This window comes from Rhinolophus sinicus, linkage group LG10 (assembly GCF_036562045.2).
Source record: "Rhinolophus sinicus isolate RSC01 linkage group LG10, ASM3656204v1, whole genome shotgun sequence".
Taxonomy (NCBI): Eukaryota; Metazoa; Chordata; class Mammalia; order Chiroptera; family Rhinolophidae; genus Rhinolophus; species Rhinolophus sinicus.
The window spans coordinates 94,917,548-94,939,135 of record NC_133759.1 but is presented as its reverse complement, the minus strand read 5'-3'; the positions used below and the strand labels follow the sequence as shown (position 1 = coordinate 94,939,135).

General features: G+C 40.3%; 1 long non-coding RNA gene across 2 annotated transcripts in view; it reads right to left on the bottom strand.

The window, feature by feature from the left end:
- The window catches only part of LOC109451629 (uncharacterized), a 397,673-nt gene that overhangs the window by 254,253 nt on the left and 121,832 nt on the right, over window positions 1-21,588 (bottom strand). For both annotated transcript variants that reach the window (XR_012489525.1, XR_012489526.1), the window contains exon 3: window positions 14,343-14,383. This is a non-coding gene — a long non-coding RNA (uncharacterized LOC109451629). The remainder of the gene's footprint in view (window positions 1-14,342; window positions 14,384-21,588) is intronic.

Below are 21,588 nucleotides of genomic sequence, written 5' to 3'. Positions count from 1 at the left end.
TTCAAGCCCCAGAGCAGGGCTGTAACAGATGGTGGCATACATTAGGAAATTTGGTGATGTTTGCACAGAATTTGCAAGGCAACAGTGGCCAGCTCAAGTCAAGTCCATCGTGAAGTACCAAAGGGCCTGGGAGTGGGCATAGGATGCACGGTGGTGAGTAGTCTGTAAACAGGTGCTAAACCACTTATTCAAGCACTCCCACAAATAGCCTAAAAGATTTTCCCAGCATCCTTCTGTTCTGTATGAGTCACTGTGGGGAATAGCGGTGAGGTTTGGAGTTGAGTTATAACCATTCAGTGAAGCATTTCCCTCCAGACTGTACAAAGGAAAGGGGCTATGTTAGTAAATTTATTGACTATTTCATTAGATCAATATGGAATATGATTTAAAAGGCTCTGCCCAGGCTCTTTAAATCTATTTAATCAAACCAATTAATAAAAAAAAGTAAGAAGTTGAAGCATATCCTGTAAGGTGCATCATAAATATATTCCCTTACTCGGGCTTTTGATCTCACCCAGGTAATTAACAGCTTTAGTTAAGTTCAGTCATTCCTTCATGCCTGGCTATGGTCATAAAATCCCCCAGGCTATGTGTAGCTCTTGGATTTATTATGTTTTTCTTACTGCAAGAGCGTCTCTCACATTCCGCTTTCTCCCCCCCTTGAGAAAGTTTATGTAGCCATTGCTTTTGCAGCTGTCATGAAGGCTACACTGGCTGGTGAGCTTTGTACTACTCAAGAGGCTAGATGCATTCAGCTGTTGGTATCCAATTTGGTAGCCTTTTCACTCTCATCTAACTATTCCACACTATCTTCTCTCTTGGAGTGGGGAGATAAAAATTTCCTGACGGCCTGACTTCCAAGGTTGTTCACTCCATTATCTATTCTCAGCTACTTTTCATGAATAAAATGGCCTCTCCCTATTATGCAGAATATGGCTTTTATTGCGGGGTTTGGGTCTCCCTCCCTATAACCAGTGACGATGAGCCATTCTCATCAGCTCCTCAACGACCCCACTCCCATCAATCCTCCTTCAGGTCTTTCTCCTACCGCTCCCTCAGATCCAGTCTTCCTAGCTTCGAAGCTTTGAGATGCCTAGGTAAGCCAATGCAGGTAAGCCAATGGATCACGCAGAAGTGGGAGGAAAATTTAAGTGTCCCTTCACTGCCAGAGAGTCAGTGTCAGCCTGGTTTACGAGGCTGAGCTTGTAGCTTCATTCCACTTTACAGGCAGAGGAACCTCCATTTGGAAGAGCAGCAAATGTTTCCCTAAAGCACTTTGTCTCCGTTTGAGGAGAAGCTTGGTAAGTATAATTACTGAAGTAAATGCTCCAGGGTCCCTCCACAGCTGAAAGATGGGTCTGAGAAAGTACAGCAGTTAGCTATAAAATTCAAACTGTGTCAACAGTCGACCTTCTTAAATAAGTCACAATTCTTTGTGTAAAATGTTGGGGAGATGAAACTCTCTTCTTGATCGGACCAGTTTCACATGGGCAATCAATGTTTGTTCCCATGCACTGGAAAGCGGGAAGTCTCACAAAAATTCTGCTGAGGGGCTGAAATCAGAGCAATTGCTCTCCCAGTTTAAGATCAATAGCAGCCTGTTTTACTTTTGCCTCCCAATTCAATACGTATTTTGGTCCAATTCAATAAGTATTTACTGGATCGCTACCATTCTAGACATTGTCACAAAAGACACAAAAGAAATACAAAACACATAGTGAGCACAAGGATTTTATCATCTTTATAGAAGATAAAAACAAGCTGCCATGAAATGCTCATGTTTAAGACCCTCTTCCCCTTAACCAGCCCTACAAATACCTGTTCACACAAACTCTTAGCCATCATTCACTCAACATTGATTGAGTATCTACTTCACACTATACACCAGGCTATCACTGGTGTGTGTGTGATGAAAATATAAGTGAGCAATTATTAATCTCTGTGGGTTTACAGTAGAATAAAGGAGATATAAGACACAAATAATTTCGTGGCTCCTCATACCATGAACTTTACTTGAATAATACCCAAAACAGTTCAATACAAGTCCTCTTATCATTTTAATAGTCTGAACTACCTATTCTATTGTACACTGAAACCCCACCCATTTGTTTGAAATAAGTAAAATTGCTTTGATAAGTAAACGTCTTATTTAATAAAGTAATATTTAAAAACTTAATAACTAAAATTACAGTTGACAGGATATTTAGTAGAGGGTGTATTTGGACAACTAACTGAAAATAATATGTGATTTCCCTGTCAGTTGGTTGTAAGCAGGGTTTCTAAGACACCTGAGGTGACTTGAAAGCTGTTCTGAGTTGTTTAACCATTGCAATCATGTTACATCGTCTTAAATAGTAAATTTTTTCCAAGAAATTTTCCTTCCTAGGCTAACATTAATTTATGAAGAAATATCCTCTTCTAACACTATGACACATTTCAGCTCAGCCTCTATTTAAATAATCACTAATACTGAATTGCAGAAATAAGAGTCATTTATATCTAAAACTTTTTGAGCCCTAGCGAAATATCAGCTCACGGGCTCAGTGCTCTAAGTGCATCATCTCATTGATTGTCACAACAGTCCTATAGGGTAAGTCATCTTATTAGTTCTATTTTACAGATGAAAACACTGAAGCCAAAGGTCCCATAGCTAGTGAAGACTGTCTGAATTCACAGTTCCTACTTTTAAATGAATCCAAAATCAATGGAGTTGTGTCACATATATGCAGTTCACGGTTAAAATAAGTAAGTAGGTTGGCAAAAGTCCCAAAAATATCCACAAGCACAGAGGGAACAAATGTGATTTTTTTTTCCCTACCAATTTCCTTTCAACCTCCTTATTTCTAGAGGGACCATTTTTTGCTCTGTGCCTCCTGTTCTTTCGCCTGCCCTCCAATCAAAGATGCTCAAGCGGCCAAATCCACTTAAAATGTTCCTTCCTCTTGCTGCAGGAGCTTGTCTGTATGAAGCAACTCTGGGACGCCTGGTGAAGAGGGAGCTTGGAGAATGGTGCACAATTCCCATCACTAAAATTAAATTATTCATTTTTTATCAATTAATTGGATGAGGATTGGTGGGAAAGACAGGCCCTCAGCAGAGCTCTACTGGGTGCCAGATAAAACAAGAAACCTGCCCGGGTGAGATGGGTAAGAGGGGAGGAGAAGGCACGATAGTAATAAATGTGAGAATCCCCTAGTTTCATGAGAGAGAGAGCACACCAGCTCCCAGGAGGAGAGACGTACAATCTCTAAGATTTCCCCAGGGGGTCTTGATGGAATCAGTCCTCCAGGCCTTGTAAAGAGAGACTCTAGTGCTGGCCCAGAAGTTGCTTTTCTGAATTCTCTCACATACTAAGATCAAATCCCAGAGAAGAGAGGTTTCTAGCCTCCCTTTGAAAGGATAGAAAGTGTTCTTACTCAGAATACTGCTCTTTAAAAAATAAAAATAGCTTGCTTTTTCCAGGTATATAAATAAATCACATTCATTATAATAAATACAAACTGCTTTGAATACTTTTGCCTCCCAATTCAATATAAACTGCTTTTTTAAAAATGCTTTTCTTAAAAAAAAAAAATTCAAATTCCACGACCCCAAGGTAGCCATTGTTAACATTTTAGGAAGCATCATTCATACGTCTCTTTTTGCTTATAGTTAATTAGTTTATTGAACAAATATTTATTGAATACCTACTATGTACAAGTCATCATAATTATACATGTTATTCTTTAACCCTTTTTAATTCAGTAATATGATGTGAACTTATTTTTGTATCAATAGCAGTCTACCTGATCATTTTAAACCATATCATCTTGTTTGACTATAATTCCAATGATGGACTTTTAAGTTTTTTATATCTTCTTGCTATCAAAAACAATGATTCAACAAGAAGCCTTTTAACATTTCTTTGGTGATGTTTTCCAGACGACAATCAGCAGAAATTCAAAACACCTTAATTTATATAATATTTCACTATTCAAGTTGGGATCAGATTTAGAGCATGACATTAAAGAGACTGGTTTCTGGAAAACTCATATCAGAAGTGGTCCTCACTGCTTCACAGTTGACTTTGCATGCATCTGGATTTCCCTAATAAATTTGAGAGAGCAAGGTCTGACAGATGAGGAAACTGAGTTATAAAATATATGTGTGCATGAAAAACAGGAAGAGAGAAGGGCCTAAAGCTAATTCTCTGAAACTAGAAACGAGGTATCTCAACACCAGAGTGAAGTACGGCATCTATGTGTCCACTGGACCAAAAGAAGGCCCCCCAGTAGCCTCACAGATCCTTCTAGATAAAAAGTTCCCTGAAGGTTGAGGTTGTACCTGTCTTATTCACCAGTGTGTTTCCAGTGCCTAGCTTGGGGCTTGGAATATAACAGGGGTTCAATAAACAGTTCTGGGCGTCATGAGCAAAGCACAAAGCAGGATTTGCTAGACAGCGCTGCAAACAACAGTCAGCTTCCCGCCCTCATCCCCACTCAGCAGTGGGAACCCTGAAATGAAACAAGGGAGTCCATAGCTGGTAAATTATATTCAGCGCTTATCCTACAATGAATTTCTCATTCTGAAGGAGCTGTGGGTAGCAAGTCTCCTCCAAAGCGACATCAGATCCTTGAACTGAAGAACTTAAGCCAAGGGAGATTGGTAAAAAGTGAATGAAGATGAGGGATTCTCCCATTGAGGGCTTCATTCTGTCCTTTCTGAAAATTGCCTCCCAACTTGCATTAGCAAATTCTGTTCATCTCCCTCATGTCTGCCCCTCCTCCTCCTCCTAACCCATAATATTACCTCACCGTCTGCCTCTCTGTCAGAAATTGGTCTTGCGTACTAATTCATAAATACATACACTGTATATGTAAAGGAGCATTACCAAGTGGGTGGTTCTTGAATATCAGTCATTCATCATGTATATTGATCACTGGGGTAGTATGGTATGAATCAGAGAGCAGCAGTCATTAAATCAAAGATTTATACCAGTAAAAGAGCACCAAAGCAATTCATCAATTCCATACCACCCTCGGTGATTAATTAGGTTCCAATCTGACAGCTTAGAAGCTGGCTCACAATTAAGGCTATTACAGATAGAGGTAGGTTGCTTTTTTTCTTTTTCCCTTCCCTTCAGGAAGAAAAAAAGGGGGACACTTGTCCATTGGGCTTCTGGCATCCTGAACTTTTCCTTCATAGCACTTATCACAGCTTATAAATTAGAGTTATCAATGGAGTTATGTGTTTAGATTCTCTCTCCATTAGTCCATATGGTCCACAAAGCCTTGCAGCCACTAGCACAGTACCTAGCACACAGTAGGTGCTTAATTAATATATGTTGCGCAAATGAACTTATTAACCAGATGCTTCTGATGCTTCAGGCCCAGATGGAGCATCCCTTACAATGGGGCTTCCAATGTTTCCACCGGGTGTTATCTTTTAAAAAGTGAAATTGAATCTTTCTAGACTATGGAAAATTGTCTGGCAGTATCGACTGAAGCCAAAACACACATGCATATGATCTCGGATACTCCAATCCCAGGTATATGCCCAACAGAAATGTGAACAAACGTTTCCCAAAAGACTGGTCAACGAATGTTCATAGAAGCACTGTAATTAATAGACCAAACTGGAAATAACCCAAGCGTTCAGCAACCCAAGAATGGATAAATATATTGTGGTGTATTCCTCAATGAAAAACTGCACAGCCCTGAGTTTGAACAAACCATAGCCGCAGGCAATGGCAAGGAGAGATCACACAAACGTCACAGTGACAGAACGAAAGCAGACACCAAGGAATGGATGCTGTGTGTTCGGCTCACATCATGCTCCGAAATGGGCAAAACGGAGTTGTGGCATCAGAAGTTGAGAAGACAATTGCCCCTGAAGGGTTAGAGACGGGGAGAGGGCACACAAAGGCACAGGGGTGCAGGTAAGGTTCTTATTCTTCTGGGTTGTGGTTACACAGGTGTGTTCACTTTGTGAACACGCATGCAGCTATTTCCTGTTGTTCCATTTTGTGATAATAAATTGAGCTATATGATTAGGGTTCTTTACCATGTGTATGCCAGAGTTCAACCAAAAATGTTTATTTTTAAAAAGCTAACCTGGTTTGTTTTTCTCTGTGTGATTAAAGAGTAATAAACATCGTCATCTACACCCCAGGCCCAAATCTAAACTTCAGAAAGAGTCCTTTGGTGGGGATTTCAAAGGAGGTGCAGTTGCAAATGAAGACTAAACTACGTGTCCTTTAGGGTCCCTTCCAATCCTCAAATTCTAGGATACGTAACATTCTGAAAAGTGAGAGAGAGCCCAGGGTCCAGTCCTCCTGGATTTCTTGTGTTAACCTTGCCCATTCTCAGACGACTGAAATTAAGCTACTAAAGAAGAGTATCTTTCCGACTTCCACTCATGAGCCTGCATCACCTTTCACAATTTTCCCTTGTGACACCTGCAAAGCAAGCAGGGGCCTTCTGTAAGTTGAGAGGGTTTAGAACAAATGCGTGCAGTAAAGAAATGCTGTGGTTTTAAGAAATTCATAGATTTCTGATAATCCCTAACATTAGACCAGAAAACTCAGACCTAGATTTATAATAACAAAGCCTTCCATTTTCTGAAGGCCTCAGGTATCATCAGTACCGGGTTTATGCACTTTTTACATATTCTCTCATTTAATACTTAGAGCACCTTAGGAGGTTGGTATGAATCCCCTCAACTGTAAAGACAGTGATTCGTGTCCACTTGATTCATATCTATGGTCTGAGCCTCAGATCCAAGTGTGTACAAGTGAGAATAAAATACCATGACCATGACCAGTGGTCATGAGAAGTCTAGAGAAGGGGCTCTAGAACAAGACTAGCAGGGTTCAAGTCTCAGCTAAGCAGCATGTCAAGTGTGTAACCTTAATAAAATATTTAACTTCTCCCTGCCTCAGGTTTCTCATCTGCAAAATGGGATCACTAATAGTATCTACCTCACAGATTATAAGACACAATGACTACGTACGTAGGGCATTTGGAACCGTGCACAGCACATAGGAAGTCCTCTGTCAATGGGAGGTATTTATTAATACTATTATTTTTATGGTCCTTTATTTACATACCTATTCTTCATAAGTGCTATAGAACCAGCAGGTATCACACATATTCAATTAATATAATTTTTGGTAAAACGAAACTGTTACTAATTGTTCTCTACAGGCTTAAGACCTTTTAGGGATCATTCAGTCTAGATCCTTAAAACATAGAAGAAATAATTATTACACCTCAGACTGCAAACTCCTCGAAGGCCAAGACCATATAGATCTTGATCATTGCTGTGTCCCTGAAACCGACCACAATCTGGCACCTGGGAGGCACTCAACAAATATGCGATCAATGTTTTACTAAGTACTTCCCCAGTACGCCTACCTAACCTCCCCACTTTGTATCCATTCAGAAAAAGCCTGGGTATTTACAGAAATTTTTTCTCAACCATAATGACCACAGATATGCCGTAATTTAAAAAAAAAAAAAAAAAGTTTTATAAGGCAAATAAAACATAACATGTCTTTTCAAAAAGACTCAGCGTGTATTCTCTGGTGCATTTAAATTATGACTCAATGTATCAAAATCTGACTCAGCCTTATTTTTTAAAAAATGTGTCCATCCTAAAGACATATTCAATGAGACTTTGATCCTTAGAACATAAACTTCCAATTAACTCATTCATTCGTTTATTCATTCAAGTGTTTATTAAGCACCTTGTGTCTGTATTTAGTGATCTTAGTTGGAAATAACAAAAACTTCAGTCAAACAGATTTTATAATAAGAGACCGTGTAGCACCTGACAGGAAGCCCACACACCGTGTGCACGCTTCTTGTTTGGTGTGATTCATCAGCTCGCTGTCATCAAGGACCCAGATTCCTTCTATCTGTCCGCTCTGTCATGGTACTGGCTTCATTCAGGCTGGTAGCCTGATGTCTGCACATGTTGCAGGCTATGGCTGACCCTAGCGGTTGTCTAACAGCCATACTCTCCCACTTCCTCCTTTCTTATAAAATCCCAGTTGTGTTCAGGTATCAGATATCAGTGTACTTCATTAACTGCTCCTGAATGTAAACATTCATTATTAAGCCAATTATGGCCATTCCCTTTGTCTTCCTGCAATTGTCTGAAGAATGCACATATATGAAACCTTGGCAAAGTTAGGGGAAGTCAACTTTGGCCCTTCTAGAAATGTTTTGCACATTCATATATAAAGGGACACAAGTCAGGAACTTGCCCCTTTTCCTACTTCTGGACACTCTTCTCTCTCCTTTGTGAGATGATTCCTGGAGCTAGTCTAGCCATCTTGTCACCATATAGAAAGCTACCAACAGACAGTATAGAAAGACGGGAGGTATCTTTTGCCACTAGAATAAATCAACTCTGGAACTGCCCTACCTCTGAACTTCTTGTTATGTGATAAATTATAAAATAAAACCCATATTCTTTAAGCTAATTTTAGCTGAGTCTCTGAGAAAGTTATAAAGAACTGTTAGATGTATACAGTTATCATTATACAAACACAGCTACTTCCAGAGAAAAGAAAAAGATAATCTCTCTCTAAGGACTTCTCTTAAAATAGAAGAAAATTGACCCAGATGCCTCAACCTATCTCCCTCCTCCCTATGTCCTCTCAATTCTAATTGGCCAGTATGAGGTGACATGTCCACTGTTGAACCAATCACAGGCTAGAGGAATTGGATTACCCTAAATCCAATTAGGCCCACCCCTGGGATCTAGGACTGGGATGGGCTGTGTCTGAGGTATCTGGCTGCTTGGAAGAGGGGTGACTGCTTGAATAAAATAAGAGTTTTGTTAGGAGGAAGGGGTTGGATATTAGATATCCGTCTGCTGCACCCCACATATTACTGTATGCATAATGTATACTGTACTTGGGACTCCCCAATGATAGGAAATATTTAGAAGAGTTCTACTTCAATAATCAAAGTCTGTATCCTTCTTCAGAGCCCTATTTTTAGAATCACAAAATCTCTTAAATCTAAGCCAAGTCATCAGATTTCTAACAACTCTGCTTGGGCACAGGTCCAAATGTGGATTTTGCTAACAGAGATCTTATCTAAAGTAAGGTTGGAGCAGGTTTCCTCCTACCTCCCACTAACTTTGCAGAGCTGTAGAAACAATTTGTAAGCATATTAGTATATTCAGGAGTCCTACCTTGCTTCCAGGCACGTTTCTGATACTCTCATTTTCAATCAAACTCTTCTGAACCTAAGTCATCAGACTTGCTGGAGCCTAGAAAATCATTCCTCAAATTGAAAAGAGCTTTTCTTCTTTGGAGGCACAGCGGTTATGACAGGGTTCAAGTCCCTGTTCTACCACTGACTAGGTGACCCTTGGACAAGTTGCTTAACTTCTCAATGCCTTAATGTCTTCAGCCATAAACTGTGAATGATAATCATAGGTCCTACCTTATAAGGTTGTGAAAGGATTAAATTAGTCAGTGCATGGAAAGTACTAAGCACAGTACCTGGAAAACAAAATGTTCTCTCGGCAAGTATTAGCGATTCCTAATGTTTCCCTCTTCTTCCCCATCTTTCTTCTCTCTCTTCCTGCATCATCACAGAGCTACATCATCCAATTAGCAGAGCTAACCGACCTTTCTGGTTGGATATTGTCAATCAAGTAGCTTGAGTTTTTTTGTCTCCATTTGGTTAGACAAATTCACTATTTAGTATAGTAGTTAACTTAGACTATTAAATAGAAAAGAAGGCACATATATTTACATGGTACTTCTCTCCATCCTGAGCTTTGTCAGAAGTCATAGGACTGGCCATTCTGGGCCAGGCCTCAGGAGTCAAGGTGGCTTCGTTTCCTTTGAGCTGCATTCCTGGCTTTGAGGCAGTTCCTCTCCGCAGCATCAGAAAGCCTGAGCTCCGAGAGTGCCTTGGGACCCAACTTCATTGACTCGCAGAATCAAAATATACAAATTCCCCTTTTAAACCATGATATATAACTGGGAGAATATTGCCTCTGCACTGCATTAGGGCCTGCCCTATTACCTTATGGAATTACCCACAGTGGCAGAAATCCATTCACCTGATCCACTGACACCCTGGGGGCAGCTCAGATAGCATAAAGCCAATTGATAGATGTATATTTGATATATATTTTATGCCTGGAATTTATGTCTTCTGCATGTTTCATTTGCCATTCTGACTCACTTTATGCCACAGGAGAACTAGAAATTTCGAGAGGGATGGAGAAAGAAATGGCATGGGAGAAAAGGGTGGAAATCAAAATAGCAATTTTTCTTTCTGATCTAAGACCTTTCACCTGAGTGTCCTGATCAGTTTTAAAACAAAGGGAACACCTCCTCTCCCCTGCTCCTCCAGGATGTTGTGGGAAGAAGAGGAGCTAAATCTGGAAGAGCAGGAAAATGCTTTCCCTGCAAACTAGCAGCAAGCCAGTTCCCCATTACCAAGTGCAGGGGGGGACCCAAAGATATAAACAATAATAGAGCTGAAGGTATACATTTTATTCTATATAGTTAACAAGATTCTGCCACATATTTCAGCTCATTTCACTCTCAAGGTGGTCAAGACTGACATTCAGCCCCGTGTTACTGATGTCCCAGAGAGGAGAATGACCTGCCTAAGACCATGGCTGGTGGCAAAGCTGGGACTTGGATCTAGCCTTCTTCCTCTCTAGTGTGTGTGCAAATGGTGATGCATAAAAATATTACACGTCTTCTTCATAAACTCCTATATATTGGGAGAGAATTCATCATTCTGCACATCATTCAAAGTCCTCCTATGTGTTCTAGATTTTCCAATAGCTTAATTTAAAAAAAGGATTTATACTAACAGCTTACATACACACACACTAATTCCATCCTCATGGTAACCCTGTAAAAGTAATGCAAGGGAGTCTGACTCCAGAAACTGTGCCCTTAACTGCTTCTCTATCAACTCATGAATGGAGAAAGGAAAGGCCACACCTAAAACATAAAGTTGGCAATAAGACCAGGTCTCCTGTTGACTCAGTCAGTACAGGGCCAAGGCGGAGACAAAATCAACTGACCCAGTCACCTTGATCAATGTTTTCTGTCCCACTGCCTACTGACCTGCTCCCCTGGCCTTGGCTGCCCAGGATGGCAGCACTCATTGCACTTCACCGAGTAATTACTGAGCACAAAGCTCTATCCCAGGCCCTGGTAATTCAGTGCGAACAAGACATGCGCAGTCCTCATCCTCACAGAGCTTACAGCCTGAAGGCCAAAGCAGATGCTAAGCCAGTAACAATGAGAGTGAAAGCAGTGAGTCAGCCTTTCTGATAGACTCTCTAGAGGAAGAGATGTACGAAATCGTGTAGTCTGGCCCACCCAATGCAGCAATCTCTCCTACTAATGGTCATGCAGCCTCTGCTGGAATCCTCAAGTCCAGAAAGCTTCCTCTTCCAATAGCAGCACGTTCCAGTTTAATCACAAAGCTTTTCCATATAATCAAGACTACAACTTGTGCCCTATACCATCTGCCATTGTTCCAAATGTCCTCTGCAGCCCACGGAACAGCTTCGATCCCCTTCAACAGAGCAATCCTTCAACATGATTAAGGACAGCTATCAAGTGACTCTCAAGTTTTTTCTTTTTGAGACTAAACTTCTTGTCTACCCCTCACATGTTACTCTTAGGCCCTGGCTTCCCAAATTCTTCCCTCCTGGGCAGCATGCTGGGCGCTATCAAGTTTGCCAATGACTAAAGTAAAAAACTAGAAAGAATAACTTTAAATGTAATCTGACCAATAGGGTGAAGTAGAACTATGATCTACCCTGTACGAGATCCTGTGCTCCCACTAGCTACTGCATTCATTGTTTTCGTTTTAATACCGATCACTCATAATCGGCTTCTGTTACAGTCAGATATTTGCCCATATTTTCAAAGAGAGAGTTATTAAAGTCAGTTCTCTCCCAAACCTCTACTGGGGAAACTGATTTGGGGTTGTTTTTTTGTTTTTGTTTTTTAATTTACATGCAGAGCCTCTGCTAAATTTAATTTTGGTGAAACTCAGATGACAGTGCATCTTTGTACCTGTTGAATAACCCACCCGGTCTTGCCTTCACAAAAATGATTCTCATAAGAAATCTATTCAGACTAAGCCCTTTATGAATTGAGTAGTTTTGCTGAAGACTTTGGAGTTATGGAGCAGGATCCCATTATAAACCATTTCATATGAAAAATCTCTTCTCTGAAGCTCCTTACTCCCCTCACCACCAGCTCTAGAGTCTCTCTCTCGACTTCACTCTCATAAATTCCAGCCTAACTACTGTTCACCTGCCAATTCTTCACCATCTCAACTCCAAACAAATTCCTCTCTACTCCATTATCAAAACAATACAGTTCAGCCCCAGCTCCAACCGACAAATTGATTATCTCAATATACACAGTCAGAAAATACTATTAAATTTAAAATGTCCTTTTATGTAACAGGCCTACTTTCCTTAGAAGTAAATGAACGTAGAGACGGTAACCAGTATGCAGAAAACATTTACTGACCACCTACTATGGGCCAGGCACTGAGTTCCTTGAAGGATGCAGTGATGTGTAATTTCAGACACCATCCCTGACTTCAGGGCACTTATCAGTACTAGAGAAGATAGACAGCAATCAACTAAACACACAGTCAATGTAAATTACAGGCATAACAAGCTCTGTGAAGAAAAGACAACTCCATGCAATTGGAGAATTTGGTGTAGTAAAGGGGTCAGAAAAGGGTTCTCTTAGGAAGTGGCAAATGCGCTGAGTACGGAGGAGGAGGGATTAACAGTATTCACTGTCACTTTAGTCACAATGCTGAAAAACTGGAAACACAAATGCCTATAGTATAAAGGAACCATTTGTGGCATCTCCACATGAGAGACTATTAGGAATCCATTAAGAATTAAATTTTTGGTGCTAAAATATTACAAAGATTAAAAAAAAAAACACACCAACTTAACTTTAAACATATTCATGTAAAAAAAAAAAACCTAAATAAGATGTTAACAATGAGAATCCACAGTATGTTATGCAAATTGGCTCATTCCAAGAATTGAAAAGTATTTCAATCTTAAAACCCATTAATGAAATTCATCATAAAAATAGGTCAAAGGAGGAAAATATGATTACCAAGAAAACTGTCAAAAGCATTTCATAAAAATTCAAATCCATCTCTAAAAATTTAAATTCATCTAAAAAAAAAACTTACTTTTTGAAAAAGCACATACATATTCCCCCAAATTAAGACTCATGCTAACTAGTGAAACACTGGAAGGCCCCATTAAAATCAACAATATGACGCGGGGGAATTCTTTTACATAAAGTGGCTGTTTACAAAAGTGATATACAAAAATCAATACTATTCTTAAAAACTATCAATAACTACTTACAGAATATAGAAGAAAAAGTCTCATTCACACAAGCAAAGATAGATAAATAAGTAATAAATAAATAAATACCTAAAACATGGACTAAATATAACAAAAGTTTAGTGTGGCATATGTAAAATAAATAAATAAATAAATAAAATTACTGAGTGGTACAAACAAATAATGAAGAGACATAACTTGTTCTTAGATAAGAAGATTCATTATTGTAAAAATCCCATTCTCCCCAATAAATCTATAAAAATCAATGCAATACCAATAAAATTTGACACATGATTTTAAAAGTCACTTTTGGGGAGACTGCTCACAAACAAGTGAAAATAACCCAGAAATCTGAGCTATTTTCACTTGTTTGTGAATAAAAGTAAGAATAAAAGTAATGAGGAGCGATTTGTCTTATAATATGTGTTATAGACCAAATGTGTTACAAAGCTATATTAAATTTTAACTAATTTTGATCTTAAAAAAATACAGATAAATGGTACAGACAAAATAGAAATAGATTCAAATATGCATGAAAATTTAATATGTGACCAAGAAAACATTAGAGTGATCATTTTTAGAAACTACACACTAGAATCTAAAGGATAAAATGAAAGCAGAGATGAGTAGTAAAGATGAAAATACATTAAACAACCAAATCAAAATATGTGAAAGAACAAAATAAACTAAAACAAAGCAGAAGGAAGAAAATAAATAGCAAAACCTAATGTTTAGGAAAAAAGAAAAAGTAAAACTAATAAACAAATAAAAAGCTGATCTTTCAAGAAATCAACAAAATAGACAAATCACTAGCTCACTTAATCAAGAAAAAAATGGGAGAGAATACAAATACACAAAGAAATGATAAAAGGTAAACTTGAAACATCATTAGAAAATATTTTGTATAATTCTGTGCAAAAAAATTGAAAATCTAAATTAATGGATAGTTTTAAGAAAATACAACTCACCAAACCGATTCCAGTAGACAAAGTTTGAACAGACCAATTTCCTAGACGAAAAAAAGAAAATTAAAAGACTTAACAGACCTACCACAAACAAAACAAAACAAAATAAACAAAGCAGCAGGCCTAAATTATTTCATACAGAAACTGGACTTCCAAAAAAGACAATCCCAATGACACTTAACCTGTTCCAGAGAAGAGAAAATAAAGGAAAATTCCCCAGGTCCTTTTATAAGACAAGTATAACATTGATACCTGAATCTGGTAAAGATGGCACCCAAAAACTACAGATCAATCTCTCTTGTAAATATGGATGCAAAAATAAATAGAATATTAGTAAATACAACCAAGTAGTTGATTAAAATAATGCTCTAGCCATGCAAGAAGAGCTCAACATGAGAAGACCTATTAATATAGGTCACCGCGCTAATAAATCAAAGGGGACAAACCACATGAGCCAGGCACATTGAGGAGGCATCTGACAAAACTCAAATTTTTTAAATTGGCAAGATTGTGAATTAAGAAAAAAGACTTTAAATACAGGAATGGATATAAACAGTGGCATTCCTGGCCTGCTCCTTTTTAGGACAAAGCACATTCCCTCAGGCAAAGAGACAAAAGTAGCCACTGCAATGAAAGCAATGCAGGTGACCCCTCAGGTGGCCCTGGGGGATCTGGGCAGGATAAGGGTAGCTGCTGCATTAGGGAACAGACTATGGTAGCAAAGTATCACCCCCCTCAGACTACTTGCAAAATGCAAAGGAAACGGAAAAAATAGCTTTATAATGGAGAAATCTGGCTAGATATTTTTACATAAATCATCTAATTTAATCCTCCTCACCACCACCCAAGAAATAGGTAGAATCATCTCTATTTCATAGACCAAAATTTGAGGAGCAGACATCCTTAGTGGCTTACTCCGAGTGAAGAAGTTGTGTTTATATCCAAACTGTCTAGTTCAGTTCAGAACTGAACTAGTTCTAGTTCTAGTTCAAAGTCACTCTCTGCCTCTATCCCCTAATTTTCTTCTCAGGGATCTTCACTGGCCAAACCCAAAACTAAGCCAGAGGACAGGGGAGCAGTGGATATGATCCATATCTGTCAGCCTCCTAGGTACAGACCAGGATGGAGAAACGTCAATTACACATCTGGAGTTCCTTCCACGTAAGATGTCCAAGGATTCAATAAGATATTGCATGTAAATGTCTCAGCATCTTTGTGACACTAATCAAACTCTCAACAACTATTAGCTCCGTGAGAGACTGTCATTAGCTTTCATTGGTTAAATGCCCTGAATCAAATAGACTTCATTTGTTAGTCAAAAGTTTGGCTTTTATACTTGAACTTTAAGAACAACACGCGGCAGAGAAATGCCACAGCTGGCCCTATCCATCAATAACCCCTAGAAAACTGGTTAAAGATTGCAAACAAGCCAACATCTGGGCAGAAGAGGATGCTGGTCAAAGGAGCCACACCGATTTGCCCTCAAAACAACACTTCAAATCCATTTTGAAAGTAGTGCCAACGAGGAACATTCTAAGGGAATATCTTTCTGAGCTGTGGTCTTATTCTGAGAATATGCTCTTTGCACCATCTCGGAGATGGTAAAGTTCACACTTAATAATTTGGGTCATTAATGACCACCTAACTATGTCAGGAATAATTTCGCATCTATGACCCGTAGGGCTGAAAATATATATGAATGTAATTAACCTACTTCCAAAATTGGGGGAAAAAAGTCTGCTCTATTCTCCCCTGACTTGGGAACATATGGTGTCAAATTACATGGTTGGCACCTGGCTGGCTGCTGAGCCCATGTGTCGCGTTCTAACACAAACAGGCAGAGGTGCAAAGTCTGCCCAGAGGAGTCGCCAGCCAAATCCAAAATGGGCAGCTCAAGCCCCAGGCTCGGCCAGAAACTGCTATTAACATCCTGGTGGAGGAAACAGAGCTCTCAGCACCACCCTCTGAGCCCCGTTTCCCATCTTGCCCCACGACCTCCTCCATAAACATCTTGAAAAAGGCCCGTGAGGTTGGTTTCTCCGTTGACGCACATTGTCAACATGCCTGGCCCTATTTATCAGGGAGAAACTGAATTGGCCTCAACTCATCTTTGGGATTGGCTCTCTTAAGCTACGGCATTTGGAAGCAAGTAAATCCAACCAAATGCTTTCCATCCCAATTAAAGGTGTGTTTGTCATTCTCCCCACCCAAGCTCCCAAATCCTCGTTTGTTTATACAGAGGGAAGGACATTCACCTACAACCTCGTGTGAAGGAAACCAGGGGAGTGTCAGCAGTTCCTTGGCCTCACTTCTCTCTCCTGTCTCATTGGGGATCCCATCTCTGTCTCTGTCACTCACACTGCTGATGCACCAAGGGGGTGAGCATGGTCCTTCAATACCCCAGTACCCCACATTTCCCTTTTCAATACTGACATCCCTGGATCATACTATTCCTTCCTGTTTGTGAATGTTTTATTCTTCTTTCTTGCTTCCTTTTTTGAAACAAGCCCACCTGTTTCAGGTTGAGTCATGGATAAAATTCCCATCCTTGAGGCCACTTGTGTCCTTGTGTATTCTAGTTTATAACCAGGTTTGCATTGGATCCTATCACTTGCAACCAAGGGTCATAACCACTCTGATGCCCTTAACACATTGCGTACAGATCACGAGAATCTTCATGAGGGATTTAAACCCCGCCGTACGCAACGTGTTAATCAAATCCAATTCTATTAGAATCTACCCAGCCTGCTATGGGAATCAAGAAACCCCAAGGAACTGCGTGGAGTTAGCACACTTAGAATGAGAAGCAGCCCAGACCAAAGGTGGCGGATGTGTCCCTGTTTTGCTCCCCTGGGGCATCCCCTCACAATAAGGTGGGAGGTTAAGACATTAGAGACAAAGAAGAAAGGTCACTAAGTAGATTCACTTTCAGCCAACTAGATGGATCTCTAAGACCGAAAAAGAAAAGACCAACTATATCCATGAGCAAGAAATGTGCCCCTCCTCCCCCCTTACCAGTGTACAGTATCTGGCCAGAACAAGACAGTGGAATGGAGGACTGTTTTCCTTCCGCGCTCCTGTCTTGGTGGTTGTGGGAGACATCCACTGTCTGTCTGGCAGGAGTCCGTTTCCTGTCTCTTCTGTTAAAACACTCCCATTTCCTTAATGGAAGGTGTCTTTCTTACTGTAAATGATGGTGATGGGGCTGCCAATCCTAATATCTTGCCCCCGCCCCGATCACCACTGGCTACAGGGGTAGAATTTGACCCAAGTAGGTGAAACAGTTTCTCATTTTGCTGGCATAAGTAAATTAATCCCAAGAAGTGGCATGTAGACCAAGTCAATGAAAAATCTTCTCTGAGATTTATATAAAACTGGAGTCTAGGGGAGAAAGCATTCTTTTTTCTCTGGAGTCACCAAGCTGGGAATGTGTAAGACTGGAGCTGCCTGAGCCATCTCCCCAGCTATGTAGAGGGAGCCAATACACAGTCTGTATGAAGAGATCCAGAGATGGGAAAGAAATAGGGCAGAGGGAAAGAGAGTTGGAGGAGAGATAAGAGAGGAAGAAATACGGGAGAGAGGTTGGAGAGAAAGATAGGGGCGAGAGATAGAAGAATAGAAAGAGAGAGAGATATGGGAGAGAAAAATAATGGAAAGACAAAGAATGGGAGACAGAAAGGGAGAAGTGGGTAGAAATGGGGTGAAGGAAAAATGAAGAGAAAATGGAGAGAGTGCAACAGGGGAGACAGAGATGGGAGAGTGAACAGTGATCGGGGAGAGAAAGAAAGATAGGCAGAGAGGGATGAAGGAGAGAAGGGTGGAGAAGAGAAATGAGGGAGAGAGGGAAGTAAAATGCGGGGTGAGACAGATACGGGAGAGACAGATGTGAAGAGAGAGATGAGAAGGCAGAAGGGAGAAATGAGAGACAAAGGAGAGAAGACCGACACCTGATGACATGTCTTGAGGTCCTGCTTCCAGGCCACCGTTGAGGCCACTTGTGTCCTTGTGTAGTCTAGTTTATAACCAGGTTTGCATTGGATCCTATCACTTGCAACCAAGAGTCGTAACCACTCGGATGCCCTTAATCAAATCCAATCCTATTACAAACTTGGCTCTCTACTGTTTTGTTCTAGAACCCAAAGATGAACCAGAGGTTTCACTGATCACCTCAAAATATAATCGCTCTTAGAATCTACCCAGCCCATTCCCATACTTTAAATAAGTGGAGAAAATACAAGTTCCTTTTCCCTGCCTGGAGAGGGCACGTAAAGATCTTCATTTCTTCCTTTCTACCTCCTGATCAGGGTCTGGCTATCAGAAGCCAGTCATCCACCAAAAATACAAAAGGAATTATTTCAAGGTTAAAAGCAGCATTTAGGAGAAAATGATGTTGTACATCATACCAAAATTTAATATGACTTTATGCAAAATAGTAATGTGTCTGGTAATGCAAAAACTCTTCTAAAGTAGGTTAATAACAATCCAATATTATTCTCCTTTTAAAAAAATGAAAATGTATGTCAAAAAAGGCCTAAAGTAGCTGAATCCTGTGCCCATTGATGGAGCTGATTTACATAGATAGCATTTAACATTCCATCATCATTATCCTATCAGTCTCCTGTCTAACGTTCAAGCCTAAAGACGTTCAATGTGCTTAGAGGTTTTAAAAAAAACCCTATACCCACCAGCCAAAATGGTGGTAAATGACAAAAAAAAAAAAGGAAAAAAGAAAAAATAATAATTTTAGGCAGACAGATGAATATCAACTGGGATGAGAAAAAGACTTTCTCCCCCCTCCCTCCTGTACCAATATAATAACCTAAAAGATTGAATAAAAGAAAACTAAATATTTAAGAGTAAAATGTGGTTATCAGATGGGGAGAAGGGAAAAAAAGAGAAGCATTATGTTAATAGTTGAGTCTGCCTCTATTAGAGGAAGCAGCTTTGAGTGTGTCCGCCTTGACTTAAATGGAACGCAAATGTAAATGAAACACAGTTTGTCCTTTCGAGTCAATTGTGTGAATATTTTCAGACACTTTTTCTTTTAAAATGTTAAGTGAATTTAATTCTGATGAGAAGAACCAGAGCGCGTGCTCTGGGGAGACTCGCGTGTCTGTCTGTGCATAGCGTGGAGAGGGGAGCACGGGGTCACAGGTGTGCACATTGTTCTCATGTTGAGAGCTCCTTCTTAGCCACGTACGTGTCGGCCTTGCAAATCCTGTGGCTTCTTTAGTGCCTCTGCCAGAGTACTATGAAGGCCAGAGGAACCAGAGGCAAAATGAAGCCTGGGGGGCTGTAAAGCCATTGGTCTCCATCACCCTAAGTACTCGGTAGTCGTGAACTGTTTCGAGACCATCTGAGAAGAGCCATAGGTATGTCAAACGTGTGTAGCCAGGGCAGCTGTGGGGAGGCACTTTCTAAATTACCTGAAAGCAAGGTACGTGGAGGCGGGGGGAGAAGACAAAGAGAAACAATGGAGCATGAGGAGAGCAGAAGTAGAAGGGAAGAAAGAAGGCGATCATGGAAAAGAAGATGCTAAAGAGGTGGTGAAAACTTAGTCAAGGGCAATGAAAATGTTCTTAATCTCCATTCATCTGCTCCCTTACCCTGAACGCTTCATCTGACCCAGCCGTTTAACAGTTCCTCCAAATACATGCCCTGGGCAGTCATCACTCATGCAACACGCTGCTTTTTCTGACCATGCCCGAGTACATCAGAATCCTTTCTAATACAGCATTCCGGTCGCTGCTATTAAGTAGGACTATGCCCTTGATACATAAGGGCCATCCCTACAGCTTTTCTTCAGCCTTAAATCTAGACTGTGTGCCCTCTAGCAACTGTCCCCTCAACGGCAGGCCTTGCCTGGGATTCTTCCTAATGAGGCTGAATTTTATTCACAAGGAAAAGGGACAGAAGTCAATTAAATAGAGTGTGACACCAAGAGAAATGTGTAGAAACTCCCCCCAAAATATTTTTAAAACTAACAACCTTGGGCCATGCCTCTTTTTGTCCTACCCCACAGTGTGACAAGGCTAAACCAGACAACCCTGGTTCTCCCAGCCAGCAGTCTAGTCTACTAAAGAACAAAGATAAAATAAAGTGACAGCTTCTGAATATTAATAGGGCGCAGCAGCAAGGGTGAGCGGCAAACAGTGGAAGTTATCCACAAGTTCTAAGAGCAGTCCCTAAAAGCCCGAATTCATCTCGTCGTTCCCCACTTAAGAATTCCACTAAGAAAATGAATCTTTATTTCAAAAAATAAACTTCTGAGATGACGAAAGATAAAAGCAGAGAAAGAAATACTGAAGCACCACAGGACCATCCTTCACTCGTCTTCTCCCCTCGGGGCCCATCATGATGCCAAGCATATTATAGCTGCCCAATAAATGTTTGTGGCATGAGTGATGTGAAAAGAAAAGGAATGTTTTAAAATCAGCTTCAGAATGGGAATGGGCTTTGAAAACAGGCTAACCCCAATCAGGATCACCGAAGCTGAAAACGGAGTTTGAGGCCACTGACATCTACTCCACACATTACCTACAGAGAGTTTTCATTTCTCAAGGAAACTAGAAAAAAGTTTTCTGGGTACCATGTTTCTATCTTTTTTGTTATTCACTCACCCACCTGCTCACTTATTCAATCATTTATTCAATAAATATTATTGAGTGCCTACTATGTGCCAGGCACTGTGCAAGGCTCTCAAGCTCTTGTGCTAAAGAAAGACAAGCAAGGGCCCAGCTCTCTTGGAATCTGTATTTCCTTTGCTGCTTCTCCTTACCCTAAGCCTGGGCCCAACCATTAAATGCTTAAGCCATTTCAACAGCCTGGATTGCCTCCCTACCATAAGTGTCTTCCACCCCCAATTCTTCATTTCTCATATGTTGCCCACCCACTCTGCATTAATTCTTCTAAAATATTACTGCCATCATGTTATTCACTTGCTCAGAAACCTCCATTAGCTCCCTATCATCAATAATGCATTTTAGGACCCATTTACCAACCAGGTACCCCATAGTAGGGAAGGGGCTATGATTATAAACCAGAGTCTACACTCCTCAACATAGCACGGAGAGCTGTATTGCTTACTTCCTGCTGTAGAGCAAGTTACTCCAAAACCTGGCAGCTTCAAACAATAAGTGAGTATTATCCTTTAGTTTCTGTGGGCCAGGAATCCAGGAGAAGCTAAGCAGTTAAAATGAAATTGCAGTCAAGTTGTCAGCTAGGACTACAGTCATTGGACAGTCATTTG